Source organism: Orycteropus afer, unplaced genomic scaffold (genome assembly GCF_000298275.1).
Source record: "Orycteropus afer afer isolate SDZICR_OR568_19922 unplaced genomic scaffold, OryAfe1.0 scaffold00882, whole genome shotgun sequence".
Lineage (NCBI taxonomy): Eukaryota > Metazoa > Chordata > Mammalia > Tubulidentata > Orycteropodidae > Orycteropus > Orycteropus afer.
In genome coordinates, this window is record NW_006922469.1 from 291,124 (window position 1) to 296,475 (window position 5,352).

The window sequence follows — 5,352 nt, forward strand, 5'->3', positions numbered from 1 at the left end:
TCTGGGATGACGTGCCTCTCAGCCACCACATGTTTATACTCATCAGCATTAAACTTGGTAAAGCCCCACTTCTTACAGGTGTGGATCTTCTGGCCCCAGGGAACTTGAACGTGGCCCTGTGTAGGGCCTCAATCACATGATCCTTGTTTTGAAGCTTGGTATAGATGGGCATGATGACTTGGCCAATGTGGATCCTGGACACTGTAACCTGGGTTTTCCAAAGGAACCTCACATACCCATTTGAGTCTAAATTAGAGGCAGCAGAGATTAGTGAGGCCAGAGGCATGAGAGAGAGAAAATAAGCTATCTCCAAAGTCCCTTAGGTCAACCCGTACATGCCAGCTGTCTGAGTACACAACCAAGGAGGCTACTATTTGCAACCATTTCACACTGGCCCCTACAGGAAAGGAGAACTGCTGGCTTAATCGACTGCAGATATTATATGTTTTCAAATTTACTGAAGTAAAATTATCCATAATATTATCTTATGGTCTTCCTTATTAGAGTTGGTTCTACTGTAATCATTCATCTCATTTTTATTTTGGTTATTTGGATCTTCTCCTTTTCATTTCTTTTGCTTTTTTGGCCAATGGCTTGTCAATTTTATTGATCCTGTCAAAGAATTAACTTCTAGTCTTGTTGATTTTTTCTATTGTTTTCCTGGTTTCTATTTCATTTATTTTTGCTGTGATCTTTATTACTTCCTTTGATCTAAAGACTGGATTTCTTTTGATGCTTCTTTTTTAATTGTTGTAAGGTTAACATATTTATTTTAGCTCTTTTTCTGTGATGTGTGTATTTATTACTACATATTCTCTGAGCACTACTTTTGCTGTGTGCCAAAAGTTTTGTATGATGTATTTTCATTCTCATATGATTCTAAGAATATCTTTTACTTCAATTTTATTTTATTCTACTGCCCACAAATTTTTAAGTAAGCTGTTAATAAGTTTTAATGTATTTATATTTTTCCTTGTCCTTTCCATTATTTATTTCTAGTTTTTAGTGTTATGAGTGGAGAAGATGCTTTGTATTATTTCAATGTCATTAAATTTACTGAGCATTGTTTAGTGGCCTAAATAATGGCCTATTCTGACAAATGATTCATGTTCATTGGAGAAGAATGTTACTGTGCTGCTATTGGAGCATGTGCTCTCTATATGTCTATGACATAGTGTTGATTGATTGTGTTATTTAGATCTTCTATTTTTTGTTTAACTTCCTTTGAGTTATTCTGTGTATCATTAAAAGTACAGTGCTAAATAAAGTCTCATTCTATTACTGTAGAACTGCCTACTTTTTTTTTTTTTCTATTCTGCTGTGGTATATTTTATGTATGTTGCAGCTCTGTCATTGGGTATATAAATATTTATTATGATTATGATATCCTGGTAGACTGATCATTATGTAATCATTATACGATAACCTTCTTTGTCTCTTATAATTGATTTTAACTTAAAGTATATTTTATTGCCACTCCTGCTCTTTTTGTTATTATTTATTTGGTATATATATATTTTCAACCTTTAATTTTTAGCCTATTCATTTCTTTGTGTGTAAGGTGTGTCTCCTAGAGGTAACATATTGGTTTGTGATGTTGCTTTTATTCATTCTGCCACTGTCTGCCCCTTCACTGATACATTTAAACCATTTACACTCAGTGTTATTATCAATAGGCATGAATTGACTACTGGCACCTAGTTACATATATTGTGTGTGTATATGTGTATGTGATACTAACAGTTTCTTTGTTCTGCTTAATTTTCTGTGCTGTTATTTTTTGTTTATGAATTTTACTTTTGTATCTTTCTTTATAGTTGTGATTACTGAGTCTTCTTTTTATTTTCTTCTTCTTGATTATGTTGAATAGTTTTATTAATATCCTGTACTTAAATTACAGAACACTTAATTGTTCTTAAGGAGCTCAGGGGCATAGTGCCTAAGACATTTGAGTGGTAACTAGAAGGCTGGCGGTTCAAACCTACGAGCTACTCCTTGGAAGGAAGATTGGGCAATCTACTTCGTAGTGATACTTCCTCAGAAACCCAAGGAGGGGTCACTATGAGTCAGATCTGACTTGATGGCTGTGAGTTTGAGAATTTGGGCTAATTGTTCTTATGAGGAGCCTGTACATAGACCAGTATGCAGTCATTTGAATAGAACAAGGGAATACTGCATGGTTTAAAATTAGGAAGAGTGTACATTGGGGTTGTAGCCTTTCACTTTATTAATTCAATCTTTATGCTGAGCAGATTATCTGAGAAGTTGAGATAATCTATTAGTCTGAGATTATTCAACTGGAACTAACAACAACTTGGAAATTTACCTATATCTTTCTAAGTTTCAAACACTCTGCTGTGTCTTGATATTTCCTTGATTTCCTTTATGTAGGGACATTCTATGTCTATAGTATTTATTTCCTCTTTTTGTTTTGAAGTTTTCATAGTTTACAGAATAACAACTCTGGTTCCCTGTTTTTAATTTTACAGCTTTATTTTCCTTTTGAGATTTCTTCATGTGGTTTGTATCTAGGTGATATTGTCTTGTGTCTTGATCTCAAGTACTTGTCTGACGTCATTGATGCTCTGTCCAAATGACTCATTTTAATGTATCTTGTAAGAGTAAACTTTTTTTTATTTTAATTTCATTTTTTCCAAATTCCCTTTATTTTTGTTTATCTGAGAATATCTTAGTTTCTCTACCATACAAGAAAGACAATTTTCTGGATATATGTTTCTTGATTAGCAATTCATTTCTTTCAGAATTTTATATAGGTCATCTCACTGTCTTCTTGCCTGAGTTTATGGTAAGAAATCAGCACTTAGTCTTATTGGTGTCCTTCTGTATGTGTTATTTTTATTCTCACAAGCTGCTCTCAGAATTCTTTCTTTGTCTATTGTTTTTGGAAAGTTTGATTATGACATGTTTTGGTGACCTTCTTTTGAGGTCTACCCTGAATAGAATTCTTTAAACTTCTTGATGGAAACTTTCTCCTCTTTCATATTGGGGAATTTTTCTGTCAATAAATCTTCAAAACTTCTCTCTCTCTCTCTTTTTTTCTCTCTCACTCTCTCTCTCTGTTTTTCCCTCATTTCCTCTTCTGCAATTCCAATTACATGTAAATTCTTCTTCTTGATAGGCTCTCATGAAACTCTTAGGCATTCTTAATTTTTCATCATTTTTTTTTTTCTGATTGTTCCTCAAACATATTTGTATCAATGGATTTTTCCTCTACTTCACTGATTCTTTCCTCCATTGATTCACTTCTACTTCTATTTCTTTCCATTGAGTTATCTCTTCCTGATATTTCATTGTTAACTCTCTGGATTTCTATTTGTCGTTTCTCTATGGTTGCTAATCTGTTTACTTTATCATCTGTGTGTGTGTGTGTGTGTGTGTGTTGATTTCCTGAATTCTAAGGTTTTGTCTGTGTTGTACATGTTTTCCTTGGTCTCTTTGTTATTGTTTTAGGTGCTATTGAGTCAGAGGATCTTATATCTAAGTCTTCAGAATTCCTTATTAGGTAGTTCTATTGCCATTTCTTCCTAGAAAGAGTTTTTTTTTTTTTTTTTTTACCCTTTATTTTGATGATTTATTATGCCACTGTATCCTGTTTCTTTGTTTGATTAGTTATTGTCTGCTTTCTCTGAGGCATTAAGTTAAGTAGAGGTGGGAGAGTAGGTTCTTTCAATGATACTGGAAGACAAGTATTACATGGTCAGTGTCCCTACACAACCAATTTTGGATTATAGGGTCCTTCTAGGTTGGTGCTAGAAATTGGTGCATCCTATGAAGCTCAGGACAGGATATCTCCATAGCAGCTATGAGGGAGTGTTTTCCAAGTATATGGGATATGCCCTCTGTGTATGTATGAATTGATATCTCAGTAGATGATGTGAAATCAAAAGTTTTCAGTGTATGTACAGTCAGTCTGCTGGGATTGTCTGGGTGTTAGATGTGTGAAATTGTGACTGAGTGGGTGTTGTATGAAGGCACTAGTAATTCCTGTTCATTATTGTGCAGAGGTGCAGATGGCATCTATCAAGATGTGATGGGTATTACTTATGCAGTGATGCACATGGCCAGTCCCTTGCCAGGTATGGGTGCAAGACATGCTTTTCCTAATTGCTGGGTTATGGAATCTGTGGTTGCACTACAGTGGTTGCCAGGTGATAGTGATCAGCATGATGGTGTACAGTTCACTGGTCTCTAGACAGGCAATGTGGGAGCCTGCACTGCTGCTTTTGGGGGTGAAATGGAGGGGAGAATGGGGCTTGCATCACCAATCACTGAGTGGGAGGCACAAAAACATGTGCCACTAGTAGTCAGGGAAATAGATACTGGGGGAGGGCAGATGAGATAAGAGCACAACTCAAGGAGCCAGTTAGAGTTCTGGCAGTGCCTTGCAGATTGCAGAGTGGGCAGGAGTACCTGCACTGCCAGTTGCTAGTCTAGTGGTTTGAAACCACACACCCTGGCTGTAGGGGCAGTAGGATAGTGGTTGACAGAATCTCACCTCACCAGCCAGCAGGGAGATTGTATAGCATTAGGTGGAAGTACATGATGCCAATATCTGGGGTAGCAGACACACAAGCCACAATCTACTGAGTGTACATTTCCATCCACCAGAAGAATGGGATGGTGGCAAGCAGTAGCATGTACTGCCAATTACTGATGCAATGTGGGTGTGATCTTGCAACACACAATCCACTGTAGTGTGTGCCACTGGCCACTGGGGGAGTGGGGTGGCAACAAGTGTGAGAGTGTGCCACCAGTCACTGGAGTGGCATGAGGATTGTATGACACATGATCCTTGGGAGTATGTGCCACCAACTACTAGGGGAGCAGAATAATGAAGGACAATATGAGGAGTGGACTCTCTGTGAACCCTGCTGGCTATCTTCACATTTGTATAGGAGCACTCACCTTGAACCACCAGATGGAGGAGTTATGTCCACTTGTCAAGTAGACTGGGATGTGGGGGCACACTTCTGATCACGAGGAGGGCAGGGTGGGGGTGGTTAGAGAGTGTGTGGATCATAACAAATTATGGAAAACACTGTGAAGAACTGGAATTTCAGAACATTTGATTGGGCTCATGAGGAACCAGTACATAAATGAAGAAACTGACATTTGAACAGAATAAGGGGATAGTTGTTGTTGTTGTTGTTATGTGCCGTCGAGTCGGCCCCGACTCATAGAGACCCCTCCTTGGGTTTCCAAGGCAGTATCACTACGGAAGTAGGAAAGGGGGTAGAGCATGGTTTAAAAACAGAGAGTGTGAATCAGAGTTGTATCCTTTCACCTCCCTTATTCAACCTGTATGCTGAGCCAATAATATGAGAAGCTGGA

General features: G+C 37.6%; 1 non-coding gene across 1 annotated transcript; it reads right to left on the reverse strand.

Annotated features, from left to right (window-relative positions):
* Positions 1-301: 301 nt before the first annotated feature.
* On the reverse strand, positions 302-435 carry LOC122151913. The gene has a single exon (XR_006164339.1). It is a non-coding gene; the product is annotated as a small nucleolar RNA SNORA70 (small nucleolar RNA).
* Positions 436-5,352: the final 4,917 nt, after the last annotated feature.